We start from the raw sequence: 16,327 nt of genomic DNA, 5'->3' as shown, positions 1-16,327 counted from the left end.
CACATAGGCTCATAGGCATAATCATTAGTATCAAGGGCCCATCATTGAACCATTCTTCTTCACTGGTCTTTTCCCTTATACTTGGGGGATTGCTGCTGTTCCATTGTGGAATGTGAAAGAGCTCTTACAGGTAGGAACTCAGCACTTCCTCAGTTGTGTGTAACTCTACCTACTATGACAATACCCAACGAATATTTGAACCTTTTTATATACCCTGTATACATGCCATGGAGAACTCCCTCTCAACTATGTGTCCCCCATCAATGACACCCCACACTAGTGCTCCTCCCCTGCTGTAGTTGAACCCCTTGGTGATCCAAAACTTCTTAAAAAATGAAGCCTAATATATTGCTATATTCAATTAGTAGGAAAATGACATAGTAATGATAGGTTTAAAGATTAGATACAGAATACATACTAATTTAGAAAAGGTAAAATAAAGTAAAAAATAAATTGGGGTATTAAAAATTAAAAAATATCATAAAACTTTGTTTTTGATGTTTTGCTTTTCATTGCTGTAGTAAGTTTTGCCTTGTATGACAGTTGCAAGGCAATGTCTTCCATTCCTTCCTAGGTGTCCAGATCCTTTTTTTTTTTTTTAATTTTTAATTTTGACTTCAAAAAAGTTTTAGATCACAGTAAAGTTACATATACATTAGAGGGGACTATCATATACCCAACATCAAACCCTTTTCCCCCTTCCCCAGCAATGATCTTTTTACATGTTCATGTTATGTTTGCTACAGCTGATGTATAGATATTGAAGCATAGCTACTAAACATGGTTCCATTTTTGTTTACATTATGGTTTATATTTTAAACTGTACACTTTTCTAAATTTTTAGTTACATTATGGTTTACATTATGGTTTACATTTTGGACTATACATTTTTATAAATTTTTGGTGAAATTTAATATGGCCTTTATCCATTATTGCATGATCTTGTGGAACACTTCCATTGCCCCCTAGCTACCCCCTCTTCTATCTATTCTATTCCTCCTTCCCCTTCCCCTCAGGGCCCACACTGACAACCAAACTTCACTGACTGAAGGACTAGATTCATTGATACTTGCAACAGTGCTGAGGTCCTGACACACTAGACTGTCCTCCCCAATTGGGAGCCACCAATGCTCTTGAGAGACACCCTTTCCTCTGTTTGAGAACATCAGGCCTCCCCAGGATTGGGGTACAACCCCTTCCTGCTCATTGTATGGGTCTCCACCCAATGATATAATTCACTATGACAAGATGAGCACTCACACACTCCCTAGAAGCCTGCCCCAGGTGCACTCTGTGCCAGGTGTCCCCCATCAAACACCTTAAACAAGTAACCCTTCCTTATTATATTTTCTAAAGAGTTTTCTCAATATTACAGTTTCAACCACCTACTTGACAATCTCCTATTTTCACTTGCTCCCCCAAAGTCTTCCCCCTAAATGCATGGACCATCTGACCCATCCTCCCAACCCTAGCCCCTCTCAAGCCTGCAAAGCCACACCCAATAGTATCCCAATGCCCCCTTCTTATCCCTTCCCTGCATCACTACACTTCCACTTTATCATAGACTTCGCTCATGTAGGCGTCAGCTCACAACCTTCCTCTCTGCACCCCAATTTCCTGTAAGCCTGTCATCCAGTCTCTAGCTCTCTGAAACAACTTGATTTGCTTAATTCATATCAGAGAGGTCATGTAGTATTTGTCCTTCAATGCCTGACCTGCTTCACTCAACATAAGGTCCTCAAGATTCATCCATGTTATGCCATGTTTTAGTACTGTATTCCTTCTCATTGCTGAGTAGTATTCCATTGTATGTATATACCACATTTTGTTTATCCATTCTTCTGTTGATGGGCATTTGGGTTGATTCCAACTTTTGGCAATAGTGAATAATGCCGCTATGAACAATGGTGTACATATATCAGTTCGTGTCTTTGTTTTCAGTTCTTCTGGGTATATACCCAGTAGTGGAATTGCTGGGTCATATGGCAAATCTATAGCTAGTTTTTTGAGAAACCACCAAACTGTCCACGAGAATGATTGGATTCCCATTCCTCCACATCCACTTATAGTCTTCGGTTTTGTTTTGTTTTGTTTTAGTGTTTTTGTTTGTTTGTTTGTTTATTTCTCTCCCCTTCCCACCCCCCCCCCCAAGTTGCCTGCTCTTTATGTCCATTTGCTGCTTGTTCTTCTGTGACAGCTTCTATCCTTATCAGCGGCACTGGGAATCTGTTTTTCTTTTTGTTGCGTCATCTTGTTGTGTCAGCTCTCTGTGTGTGCAGTGCCATTCTTGGTCAGGCTGCACTTTCTTTCATGCTGGACAGCTCTCCTTATGGGGCACACTCCTTGTGCATGGGGCTCCCCCATGCGGCGGACACCCCTGCATGGCATGGCACTCCTTGCGCACATCAGCACTGCGCATGAGCCAGCTCCGCAGGGGTCAAGGAGACCCGGGGTTTGAACTGCGAACCTCCCATGTGGTAGACAGACACCCTATCCATTGGGCCAAGTCCGTTTCCCAGTCTTCTGTTTTTTTAATAACCACCAGTCTAATAGGTGTAAAGATGGCATCTCATTGCAGTTTTGATTTGCATTTCCCTAATAGCTAGTGATGTTGAGCATCTTTTCATGTGTTTTTTAGCCATTTGTCTTTCTTCTTTGGAGAGGCATCTGTTCAAATCTCTTCCCCATTTTTTAAATTGGTTGTTTGTCTTTTTATTTTTGAGATATAGCATTTCTTTATATATGCTGGGTATTAGTCTCCTATCAGATATATGGTTACCAGATATTTTCTCCCAGTGGGTAGGCTGACTTTTCACTTTCTTGATAAACTCCTCTGAGGTGCAAAAGGCTTTAATTTTGAGGTGGTCCCATTTATCTATTTTTTCTTTTGCTGCTCACGTTTTGGGTATGAAGTTCATGAAACCCATTTCCTATTACAAGGTTCTGTAGTTCTTGGCTCTTATATTTAGGTCTTTGGTCCATCTTGAGTTGATTTTTGTATAAGGTGTGAAATGGTAATCCTCTCATTCTTTTCCATATAGATATTCAATTCTGCAAGCACCATTTGTTGAAGAGGCCATTCTCTTCCAGTTGAGTAGACTTGGTGGCCTTGTTGAGTATCAGATGACTGTATATGCAAGGATCTATATCAGAACTCTCGGTTTGGTTCCATTGGTCGGTATGTTTATCCTTGTGCCAATACCATGCTGTTTTGACCACTGTAGCTTTGTAGTATGTTTTAAAGTCAGGTAGTGTGACTCCTCCGATTTCATTTTTCTTTTTCAATGTCTTTGACCATTTTGGGCCCCTTGCCCTTCCAAATAAATTTCATAGTTAGCTTTTCCAAACCACTAAAAAGTGCTGCAGCAATTTTATTGGGATTGCATTGAATTTGCAAATCAGTTTGGGTAGGATAGACATTTTAATGATGTTTTGTCTTCCTCTCCATGAACAGGGAATATTCTTCCCTTTATTTAGGTCTCCTTTGATTTCCTTTAACAGTGCTGTGTTTTCTATGAGCAAGTCATGTAAATCTTTAGTTAAATTTATTCCTAGGTATTTGATTCTTTTGGTTGCTCTTGTAATTGGGATTTTAAAAAATTTCCTCTGCACATTGCTCATTATTGATGTACAGAAACATTATTGATTTTTGCACATTTATCCTCTAACCTGCCACTTTACTGAACTCATCCTTTCATAAGCTCTAGAAGCTTTGTTGTAGATTTCTCAGGGCTTTTGAGGTCATGACATGGTAAAATAGTGAAAGGTTATTCCTTCCTTTCCAATTTGGATGACTTTTATTTTCTTTTTTCTTGACTAAGTACTCAAACTATTTCTAACACATTGTTAAATAAGAGCAGTGACAGTGGACATCCTTCTGTTGTTCTGGATCTTAGAAGGAAAGCTTGTAGGATTTCACCATTGAATATGATGTTAGCTGTGTGTTTTTCATATATACCCTTAATTTTGTTGAGGAAGTTTCCTTCTATTGACTTTTCAAGTGTTTTTATCAGGAAACAGTGTTGTATTTTGTCGAATGCTTTTTGTGCAGGTTTTGAGATGATCATGCGATATTTTTTTCCTATCTGTTTATGTGGTGTATTAGATGGATTACTTTTTTTATGTGGAACTATCCTTGCATACCAGGGATGAAAAGCACTGGGTCATGGTGTATAGTTCATTTGATGTGTTGTTGAAAACAATTAAAAAGCATTGTGTTGAGGATTTTAGCATCTAGGTTCATTAAAGGGGTTGGCCTATTGTTTTCCTTTCTTGTGGCATCTTTGGCTTTGGAATTAGGGAGTTGTTGGCATCATAGAATAAGTTAGGCGATGTTCCCTCCACTTCTAATCTTTGGAAGAGTTTAAGCAGGATTGGTGTTTGTTCTTTCTGGAATGTGTGGTAGAATTCAGTTCGGAAGCCATCTAGTCCTGGATTCTTTGTTGGGAGGTTTTTGATGACTAACTCTATTTTGCTACTTGTCATTGGTCTGTTGAGTTCATCGATGTGGGCTGTTTGTTTCTTTCTAGGAATTTGTCCATTTCCTTTAAATTATCCATCTCATTGGCATACAGTTTTTCAGAGTATCCTCTTATGATACTCTTTGTTTCTCTGGGGTCTGTGGTGATATCCCTTTCCTTGTTTCTTATTTTATGTATTTGCATCTTCTCTCTTTTTTCTTTGTTAGTCTAGCTGAGGATTTGTCACCTTTATTAATCTTTTAATTTTTTTAAAACTTTTTTTAGTGCTTTCTTATTTTCAATTTCATTTAGCTCATGTAATCTTTATTTCCTTCTTTCTCCTTGCTTTGGGGTCAGTTTGTTCATTTTCTAATTCCTCCAGGTGTGCAGTTAGGTCTTTGATTTTAGCACTTCATTCTTTTTTAAAATGTAGACATCTATGGCTATAAATTTCACTCTCAGCACTGCTTTTCCTGCATCCCATAGGTTTTGATATGTTGTGTTGTCATTTTCATTCGTTTCAAGTTGTTACTGATTTGTTGTGTGATTTCCTCCTTGATCCACTGATTGTCTAAGAGTGTGTTTTTGACTACCATATTGTTGTGCCTAATCTAATTCTCTGCTCCTTACAGAGGTTGTCTGCCCCTTACTTCATTCCATTGTTGTATGAGAAATTATTTTGTATGATTTTAACCTTTCTGCATTTATTGAGAGTTGTTCTGTGGCTTAGCCTGTGGTCTGTCCTGGAGCATGATCCATGTGCATGCAAGTAGAATGTATATCCCTCTGTATTTGCATACAATATTCTCTATATGTCCATTAGCTCCCTATCCTCTAATGTATTATTCAAGGTCCCTGTTTCTTTTTTGATCCTCTCTTGAGATGTTCTGACTAATGGTGATCATGTTGTATTAAAGTCCCCCAATATAATTGTAGAGGCATCTATTTCACTATTTAGTTTTTCCAATGTTTGCCTCATGTATTTTGTGCCACCCTGGTTAGATGCATAAATGTTTATGATCTTTCTTCTTGATAGATTATCCCTTTTATTAGTATATATTGTCCTTCTTTGTCTCTATAGTTTTGCATTTAAAGTCTGTTTTGTCTGATATTAGTATAGCTAGTCCTGCCCTTTTCTAATTACTGTTTGAATATAAAATTCATTTCCAACCATTTACTTTCAATCTCCTTGCATCTCGTAGACAGCATATAGATGGGTCATATTTCCTAATCCATTCTGCCAGTCCGTGTCTCTTGATTGGAGAGTTTAATCCTTTAATATTCAGTGTTCTTAGTGTCAAGGAATTAGTTACATTAGCCATATTTTCTTCAGGTTTATGTGTGCCATATGTTGTTTTTATTTCTCTTTTTGGTTATTCTTATACTCCTCTCAATCTCTTTCTCTCTGTTTTCCTTCAACCTGCAGAAGCCCCTTTAGTATTTCTTGATGGGCAGGTTTCTTATTGAGAAACTCTCTTAATTTCTGTTCATCTGTGAATATTTTGATCACTCCCTCATTTTTGAATGTCAGCTTTGCTGGATGGAGAATTCTTGGCTGGAAGCTTTTTTTTTTGGTACCTAACTATGTCATCCTACTGCTTTCCTGCCTCCATGGTTTCAGATGATAAATCAGCACTTAATCTTATCAAGCTTCCCTTGTATGTGATGGATCTCTTTTCTCTTGCCACTTTCAGTATATTCTCTTTTTTTTTGAGCATTGGACAATTTGACAGGTATGTGTTTGGGTTAGGCCTGTAAGGATTTATACTGTTTGGGGTATACTGTGCTTCCTGGACATGTAGTCCATGTCCCTTAATAGAGTTGGGAACTTTCCCACCATTATTTCTTCTTTTTTATTTTTAAAGATTTTATTTTCATTTATTTCTCTCTCCTCTCCCCAGTCCAGTTTTCTGTTCTCTGTGTCTATTTGCTGCGTTTTCTTCTTTGGTCTGCTTCTGTTATTGTCAGCGGCACAGGAATCTGTGTTTCTTCTTGTTGTGTCATCTTGCTGTGTCAGCTCTCCTTGTGTGTGGTGCCATTCTTGGGCAGGCTGTGCTTTTTTCACACTGGGTGGCTCTCCTTATGGGGCACACTCCTTGCACGTGGGGCTCCCCTACACAGGGACACCCCTGCATCAGGGCACTCCTGTGTGTCAGGGCACTCCTTGCGTGCATCAGCACTGCACGTGGGCCAGCTCCACATGGGTCAAGGGGGCCTGGGGTTTGATCCGCGGACCTCCCATGTGGTAGACGGATGCCCTAACCACTGGGCCAAGTCTGCTTCCCCATTATTTCTTCTAATACTCCTTCTGCCCCATTTCCCTTCTCTTCTCCCTCTGGGATGCCTATAATGTGTATGTTTGAGCATTTTGTATTGTCATTCAAATCTCTAAGTCCCTGCTGGATTTTTTCCATCTTTTTATCTATCTGTTATATTGTCTGTCAGATATCAGCTGTACTGTCTTCCACATTGCTCTTTCCTCTGCCTGTTTAAATCTGCTATTATGTGCTTCCAGTGAATTTTTGATTTCTTGCATTATGCCATTCATCATCTTCATATCCATTATCTTCTTATGTATGTTTAGAATTTCTTCAGCATGTTCTCCCAGTATCTTCTTAATATCCTTTATCTCTTCCTTCATATCATTAAGCTGATTCATGATATGTTTGGACATCCTTGAATAGTTGGTCTACATCCTACATCTCCTCCTGCTTTTCAGTTTTTTTGTTAGACTGAGCCATGTCTTCCTCAGTATAGCTTGTAATTTTTTTGTTGGTGTCTGGGCATCTGTTTGTCTTAATGGGCTTATTTGGTTGGTTACCTCTCTTTCTACTCTAGGGTTTTATTTTGTTTCTTTGTGTGTGGAAAGGTTAGATTTTTTACTTGATTCCTCTTATTCTACGTCTTTGCATTTATTTGTGTTCCCTTGAAAAATATTAAGACCAGAATAAAGGAAAGAAATAAGAGAAAAAGAATAAGAGTAATAATAATACAAAAAAGATAGAAGAGGAAATGTGCAAGAGCTAGGAAACTTAGTAACATGGGTAAAAAAATTATTAAAAAATGCAAAGGAATAAGATTAAAGAGGTGGAATAGATAAAAATAAAACCAACAAAATAGAGAGAAAAAAATAGAATGAATTGAAAAGATGGACAGATAAAAAGGGAAGAAAAAAACAAAGAGACAAAAAAAAAAAAAAAACAGGGAAACAGACTTGGCCCATTGGTTAGGGTGTCTGTCTACCACATGGGAGGTCCGCAGTTCAAACCCCGGGCCTCCTTGACCCCTGTGGAGCTGACCCATGCACAGTGCTGATGCACGCAAGGAGTGCCCTGACATGCAGGGGTGTCCCCCGCGTAGGGGAGCCCCACGAACAAGGGGTGCGCCCATAAGGAGAGCCGGCCAGCGCAAAAGAAAGTACAGCCTGCCCAGGAATGGTGCCACCCACACTTCCCATATCACTGATGACAACAGAAGCAGACAAAAGAAACAAGACGCAGCAAAGAGACACAGAGAACAGACAACCAGGGAAGGGGGGTGGGAATTAAATAAATAAATAAATCTTAAAAAAAAAACAAAAAAAAAAACAAAACTGAAGACCAAACAAGAAGTGGTAGAATGGAAGAAAAGGAACAAAAGTCAGAAGATATAAAAATGAAGGAAAGAATAGAGAGAAAGTAGGGTGAAAAAATAAGTAAAAAACAAAAAAGGAAACAAAAGGAAAAGAACAATCAAGAAACAAAACAGAAACCAAGAACCCAGGAAAAACAGCCGTCCCTCTTGGGCCCCTAGGGACCTATCATTTAATCACCCTGCAGTCTGCCCTCCACATGTTATGTACCCAGTTTTAGTGAATAAAATAAAGAAAAAAGAAAAAAAATCCATAAAACCATAAAACAAAACAGTAGAAACTCAATATATAAATTCCCTACTGTAACATGCAAGCTGCATGCCTTACCTCTCCCTGGATCCCTTCCCTTAGGAGGTACTGGAACTGAAACTAACAACCTTCTACATGCAAGGTAGGAATTCCCTCAGTGAGCTCCATCAGTTCTTTAGACTAAAGAGGCTTTTGAAAGCTTATCTGACTCTTTTCTGCCCCCGTTTCCCTCAAGCAAGTTGGATTTCTAACAGTTTTGAGGGGCAAGTCTGGTTAGATGCCTGTTGCCATCCCCTCCCTGACCAGCTTCCTCTCTCCCAGGGTGGCTGGGTATGACAGCCTGCCTAAGCAGATTCCCCCTTCCCCATCCCCCAGGCCACCTCAGTGCTAGCTGGTGTCCTCCCTGAGATTCAGACTGGGCGTAGGTGGCCAAATCGACAGAAAGGAGACCACTCTTGACCCTTCACCATACCCCTCTTCTTCCCAGAGAATGCTCTCCTCCATTAGCTGGCTGGTGAGAACTAGGGGTTCCATGGAGGCTATTTTCCTTGTGGGTAGGGTTTACCTGCCTGCCATTTCCAGCCACAGGGTCAAGCAACTCACGATTTTCCCTTGGGCCCTTTGTCTCTTTGTTCAGCTCCCTCTTGAACAATGCCCTGCAGCCTCCTGCTCTGTGGATTCCTGAAACATCTCAATTAGGTAGGACTTTGCCCCCTTTGCTGTTTTTTTGCGAATGAGTGAACAGTGCTTACCTACATTGAAGCCATTTTCCCAAAACTCCCTCTTGTATTTCTTGTAGCATCAGTTTAGGTTGTTTATGTATTTCCAGGAATTTGTCCATTCCATCTAGGTTGTCTAATTTGTTGGCATACAGTTTCTCATAATATCTTCTAATGGTTCTTTTTATTTCTGTGGGAACATCATAACTTCCCCCTTTCATTACTGATTGTATTTATTTGCATCTTCTCTCTTTTTACTTTGTTATTCTAGCTAGACGTTTGTCAATTTTATTGATCATCTGAAAGCACCAGCTTTTGGTTTTATTTTCTCTATTGTTTTTTGTCCTCACTTTCATTTATTTCTGCTCTAATCTTTATTATTTCTTTCTTTCTGCTTGTTGTGGGAATGGTTTGCTGTTCTTTTTCTGGTTTCTCCCATTGTTCAGTTAGGTCTTTGATTTTAGCTCTTTCTTCTTTTTAAATATATGCATTTAGGGCTATAAATTTCCCACTCAACACTGCCTTCGCTGTATTCCCTAAGTTTTGATAAGTTATGTTCTTGTTTTCATTTGTCTCAATATATTTGCTAATTTCACATACAATTTTTCTTTGTCCCACTAATTGTTTAGGAGTATATTGCTCAGCCTCCACACATTTGTGAATTTTCCCTTTTTCTGTCTGTTATTGATTTCCTGTTTCATTCTATTATGATCTGAGAAGGTGCTTTGTATAGTTTCAATCTTTTTTATGTTTATTGAGACCTGCCTTGTGTCCTAACATGTGGTCTATCCTGGAGAAAGATCCATGAGCACTTGAGAAGAATGTATAACCTGCTGATTTGGGTTGCAATGTTAGGTCTATTTCATTTATCACATTGTTCAAGTTCTGTTTCCTTGTTGATCTTCTGCCTAGTTGCTCTATCTAATGACGTGAATGGTGTGGCAAATTCTCCCATTATTACTGTACAGATGTCTGTTACTCCCTTCAATTTTGCCAGAGTTTGCCTCAGGTATTTTGGGGCACCCTGGTTAGGTGCATAGACATTTGTGACTGTTATTTCTTCCTGGTGCTTTGTCCCTTTTATTAATATATAATAGCATTCATGATTTTTGCATTTAATGTCTGTTTTGTCCTATGTTAGTATAGTTACCCCTGCTCTTTTCTGGTTACTAGTCATGTGGAGAATCTTTCTTCACCCTTTCACTTTCAGCCAGTTTATATCCCTGGGTCTAAGGTGAGTCTCTTGTAAGAAGCATTTGGATGGCTCATGTTTTTTCATCCGTTCTGTCAGCCTATATCTTTTGATTGGGGTGTTTAATACATTTTCATTCAGTGATACTACTGTAAATGCATTATTTACTTCCGAAAATTTATTCTTTGTTTTTCATATGTCATGTCTTTTTACTCTTTTGGTTATCCTTTCTGCTATTCTTGCCTTCTACACTCTCCTCCAAACCTCCCTTTCCTGTCTTTTTTGTTTAGGCTCTAAGGCTCCCTTTAATATTTCCCACAAAGGCAGATTCTTTTTTTATGAACTCTCTTAGTTTCTGTTTTGTTGTGAATATTTTAAACATACCTTCGTATTGAAGGACAGATTTGCTGGATAAAGAATTCTCAGCTGGCAATTTTGGAAATTTGTATGAATCTCATTGATAAGTTGTCTCAAAATCTGTATTTTATCTACGGCATTGATATATTCCTTTGGTTGGAGCATTTCCATTTTCTTGATATAGACGGTAATTTTTTCCTGATGTCTAGGCAGCTGATTATGATGATGAGTTTTCTCAAATACTCAATTCCTCTCTCTTTCATACAGATTTAGTAGTGGGAGGCTGTGTGTTACTGCTGTTCTTTGATTCTTGGTTTCAACCTGTTGTGGGTCTTTAGGATTGTCCCTGTTGCTAAATCTGGGCCCTGGACCCAGTAATGTACACACGGTTTTGCTGTCAAGATTCCTTTCCTTTTCCCCTCTCTCTTTTCTGGAGGTATCTAGCCATCTCCTGTGTCCTAAACCCTAGGAAAAATTTTTTTCCCAGGTCATTTTTGCCTGTCCTCTATATATTTTTCTGGGAGAAGAGAAATGCCCATGTCTTTCTAGTCTACCAATCTTCCTGGAAGTCTCTGAAATGGGAATTTTTTTTTAACAAGTCAGTTTTATTGATACATATTTATAAACACAATTCATTCAAAGTGCACAATCAATGATATTTGGTATAATCACATAGTTTTGCATTCACCATTTCAATCATTATTAGAGCATTTTCATTATTTCAATAATAATAATAATAAGCAAAAACAAATAAGAAAATTCCTCACCTCTCAATCTCTCTATACTTCCCCCACTGTACATAGCTGCTGCTTGGCTAGTCTATCCAAAATGTATAATCAATGGCTTTTAGTATAATCACGATGTTGTATGTTCCCATCATCTCAAAACTTTTAGAATGATCTCATTACTCCAAAAAGAAAGACTCCACACCCCTTAGCATTCCTTCCTCAGACCTACATAACCACTCATCTCCTTACATCTTTATAAATTGTGTAAATGGAATCATACAATCTATAGTTATGCTGTGTTTGGTCTCCTTCACTTAGTATAATGGTTTTTGTGTGTGTGATATTGACATTTTTTACTATTAGCTTACATTTGTTCAGCTACAAAGAAAAATGGTCTTATATATGCAGTTCTACCCATATTCATATTTCACATAATATATTTGTATTTCACATAATATATTTAGTTCATGATAGGGCAGTCATACAGTATCTGTCCTTTTGTGCCTAGCTTGCTTCATTCACCATAATGTCCTCCAGGTTCATCCATGTTCTTGTATGTTTCATGACTTCATTTTTTATTGCTGCATAATATTCCATCATGTATATTCTCCACAATTTGTTTATCCATTCATCACTTGATGGACATCTGGGTTGTCTCCAACTTTTGGCTATTGTCAATAACTATGAATACTGAATATTGATGTGCAGATGTCTGTTTGTGTCACAGCTCTCAGTTCTTCTGGGTATATACCTAGCAGTGGTATTGCCAGGTCCCATGACAAGTCTATATTCAACTTCCTTAGGAACTGCCAAACAGTCTTCCACAGTGGCTATACCATTCTGCATTCCCACTAATAGTGAATAAACATTCCTATCTCTCTACATCCTCTCCAACATTTACAATTTTCTGACTTTATAATAGCAGCCAGTCTAATAGGTGTGATATGGTATCTCATTATCGTTTTGATTTGCATTTCCCTAATTGCAAGTAAAGTTGAACACTTTTTTATGTATATCTTTGCCATTTGTATTTCTTCTTTGGACAGTTGTCTTTTCAAGTCTTTTGCCCATTTTTAAATTGGGTAGCTTAGCTTTTTATTGCTCAGTTGTATGATCTCCATGTGTACCATGGATATTAAATCCTTATCAGATATGTGATTGCCAAATATTTTCTCCTAAGACATGGGGAATTTTAAACATGATTTATTAAGGTTGACTCATGTAAGGTGATTTTTGCATGTTTCTCATTTTAAAGATAAGGAAATTAAGATTAAAGAGGTGAAGTAAATTACCCAGATCAATTTTTTACATGGAGGGCAATCTTGATTTTTAAAATAATATACTCATATCTTTTTAAAAAATGAATTCATAAAAATGGGAAAAAAGATATGATGATGTGCTCTACTCTTAGTTCAGAAAATCTTGTAAACATAATTAGGTCATCCCTGACCTGTCTGTACTTGTTTCTCTCCTCCCAGTGGCCCCCTAAGGACTAGTCCTTGCCAGTGAAATTCTTATGGCTTGAGGATTTTCTTCTTTTTTCTGTATCCCTTCATCACCTATTAATTCTCATTTACCAATTTTTTTCAAACTGAAGGGAAGGAGGTTTAATCTATAAGGTTGCGTCTCCCCCGCTTCCTTCTCTGTCCTTCCAGTTTACATATACATGCACATGCCCACACACGAGCATGCGCACAAACCCACATCCCCAGATGCTGCCCAGGGGTCCTACTGCTGTGTCCCAAAGCTGTTTCTTAAGTTCGTGTCATGTCTCCTAAGGATTTTACTTCTCTTGTTCTAGGGTCAGTAAGAAAAATGAGACTGGTAGCCTTCCAAAATGTCTGACTTTATTCTTTGTGTATTTTTTTACTCTTTGGTAGAGTTATAGATGCTTCAACAGCCTCTTCAGTGCCTCAGTCAAGATTGACAACACGGGGTAAGTTGATGACTACTAAGTGTAGGGAAAGGTATGGTAAGTATCCATGCCAATCAATACCTTGTTTACGTGGCAGCCTGAATATAACTTTCTTTTTGCATCTAGATAGAAAAACTAAGAAAAACTCATAGGAAAAACTTCTGGTCTCTTTGTGACTGGTAGTTACTAGCCACCAAAATCCTTAGAAAGCTCTCAGAATGCCTGTGTTTCAGACTCTAGCAGAGTGGAACAAGGAAGAGAATGCTAATGGGTAGCAAGGAGGGTAGTAGCAATAGAACAGGAAACAGAGGAACTATTGGTCAAAAGGAGAGGAGCTAGTAGAGCCTGGGGCTGTCCTTCCCTGTCCAGGGCTCTGCCACCACCTGAGGCTCTGGTACGCCGATCCCTGCACCAGCCCTCGTATTTGATGGAGGCCCTGCCTCAGGAGTGCAGTCGTTTGAACCCTGCTTGAGGACCAGGAAAAGCGTCCATGCCACATGAAGAGAAAGGAGGTGACAGGGGCCTTGAGAAGCAGGCAGTTAGAAGGGGCAAGAAGGATGTGTACATTCAAACTGAAGTTGAATCTTCAGAAGGAAATGTAACCTCACAGTGGTGTTACATGTGACAAATAGATTCAGTAGTAAAGAACTGTACTGAATCTTGGTTCATTTGGCCTTTTTGCCAGACCTGTGACCTTCCTTACAACCATAAAAATCCTTGTTTCTAGAGAAAAAAATAAAATATCAGGGTCCAAATAACTTAGTTACAAATACCATTTTAGATTTCAACCAGTTTAGAAGAGTAGACCACTTTTACCTAATCTCAACATTGAGGTCAGTTGGTGTCTGTCTAATCATGAACATTTAGACATCTTTAGCACTGATCTGAATGAATTGACATCAGCAATTTGTGATGGATTATTTCTAAAATCTTCTATATATTCTGTATATAACTTTCTGTATCTTTTGATGAAGAAAGATAGTTAACGAAGGGTTTCCAAAACCTTAGAAAACTATCAGAAAGCCTGAAACTCTCCTGGAGTGGAACAAAAAAGAGAGAAAATTGTTTGGAATCAATTTGGGTAATAAAGTAGACAGGGAGCATAGGCACCCTTGGCAAAAAGAAAGGAAGTGAGAGTGGATGTAACTCAACCAATTGAGCACCTGCCTCCCACATGGGAGGTCCCAGGTTTGGTTCCCAGCGCCTCGTAAAGAAAACAAACAATGAGCAGAAAACAAGCAAAAGCAATGAGCAGACAGTGAACAAAAACAACAAACAGGTAATGAGCAAAACGACGAGCAAACAAGAAGGGGGAAGCCGATATGGCTCAGTGGTTGAGTGCTGGCCTCCTGCATACAAGGTCCCGTGTTCAACCCCCCAGTCCCGGTACCTTAAAAAAAGAAATAACAACAACACAAAACAAACAAATAAAAAATGAAAAAAAAAGGAGATAATAGATCCTGGATCTGAACTTTACCCCCCACACGCTGCATCTGAGGCTAATGCCCCAAAACCTTGACCCAGCCTTATTTGGATGTAGTCCCTAACTCAGGCATGCAGTTCTTTGAATAACATCTGAGGCAGTAATGACATCTACATTCATGAAGAGTAAGGAGGAGGCAGAGGTGTTTGTGTAACAGGAGATTAAAGGAACGAGAAAGATGGGTATCTACAACTGAAGCTAAACTTTGAAGTAAATTTATCTGCAAATGCTGTTACACTTAGGGGAGAGGTTAAGTAAAAAGGAACTGTAATTAAATCTTGATATTTTTGATAGAACTAAGTTTTCTTTACAAGCATATAGAACCTATTTCTAGGGAAAAATTGAATGACAGGTTCCAAATAATATATTTTGACATAATTTTTTAGTTCAACCACTATTTCAGTTGAAGAGTGATTGTAGCTAATAACAAAAAAAAGCTGTTTGAAATTATGTGGCATTTTAATACATTTCAATATATTTTTAACCCCCTATGGTGGATTGAATTGTGTAGCTAAGTTTGGACATGTTCGTGGTCTTGAGCCACATTCTGGTAGGAGTAGACCCTTTGTAATTAAGATGTTATTTCATTTGTAGTTCTGGGGCTTGTATTTAGGTCTTTGATCTAATTTGAGTTAATTGTTGTATATGATGAGAGATGGGGGTCCTCCGTTCTTTTGCTTATGGATATCCAGTTCTCCCAGCACCATTTGTTGAGATAATTGTTTCCCAATTTTGTGAACTTGGCGGTCTTGTAAAAATCAATTGGCTAGCGAAGTGGCTGTGGCTTAATCAATTGGGGTCCCGTCTGCCATATGGGAGGCCCTGAGTTCACATCCTGGGGCCTCCTTGCGAAGGCCTGCAAGCTCTGTGGAGCACCACCCTGCCCACCAGCACCATAGAGAGTCAACTCAACAAGGTGATGCAACAAAAGAGGGAGACTAGCAAGAACACAGAGGAGCACACAGTGAAAGGACACAGAGAGGAGACAGCAAGCAGGCCATAAGGGGGGAGGGGAAATTAAAAAAAATACACAGAAGAATGCACAGCAAATAGACACAGAGAGCAGACAGCATGCAAAAAGCCATGGCAGGGAAGGGGGGAGCATTAAAAATTCAATTGGTCATAGATATGGGGTTCCATTTCTGAACTCTCAATTCAATTTCATTGGTCAGTATATCTCATCTTGTGCCTTTTCTGTGCTATTTTGACCACTGCAGCTTTGTAATAAATTTTAAAGTCAGGCGGTGTGAGTCCTCCAACTTTGTTTCCTTTCAAGAAGGTTTTGTCTATTTGAGGCCCTTTTCACTTCCATAGAAATTTGATGATGGGATTTCAGTTTCTCAAAGAATGCTGTTGGAATTTCGATTAGGATTTCATTAAATCTGTAAATGGCTTTAGGTAGAATTAACCTTATCAAATTTGTCTTCCAATCTGTGGACATGGAATGTTTCCAATCTGTGGCCTTGGGAATGTCCTCCCACTTATTTAAGTTTTATTTGATTTGTTTTTAGCAAAGTTTTGTAGTTTTCCATGTATAGCCTTTACATTCTTGGTTAAATGCATTCTTAGATATTTGATTCTTTTAGATGCTAT

At 38.6% G+C, this 16,327-nt stretch overlaps 1 long non-coding RNA gene across 2 annotated transcripts in view; it reads left to right on the top strand.

The window, feature by feature from the left end:
• Positions 1-16,327, top strand: part of LOC131273450 (uncharacterized) — a 93,175-nt gene that overhangs the window by 30,199 nt on the left and 46,649 nt on the right. For both annotated transcript variants that reach the window (XR_009180671.1, XR_009180670.1), the window contains exon 4: positions 13,217-13,272. This is a non-coding gene — a long non-coding RNA (uncharacterized lncRNA). The remainder of the gene's footprint in view (positions 1-13,216; positions 13,273-16,327) is intronic.

Source organism: Dasypus novemcinctus, chromosome 15 (assembly GCF_030445035.2).
Source record: "Dasypus novemcinctus isolate mDasNov1 chromosome 15, mDasNov1.1.hap2, whole genome shotgun sequence".
Classification (NCBI taxonomy): Eukaryota; Metazoa; Chordata; class Mammalia; order Cingulata; family Dasypodidae; genus Dasypus; species Dasypus novemcinctus.
This window is presented reverse-complemented; position numbering and strand designations above follow the sequence as displayed.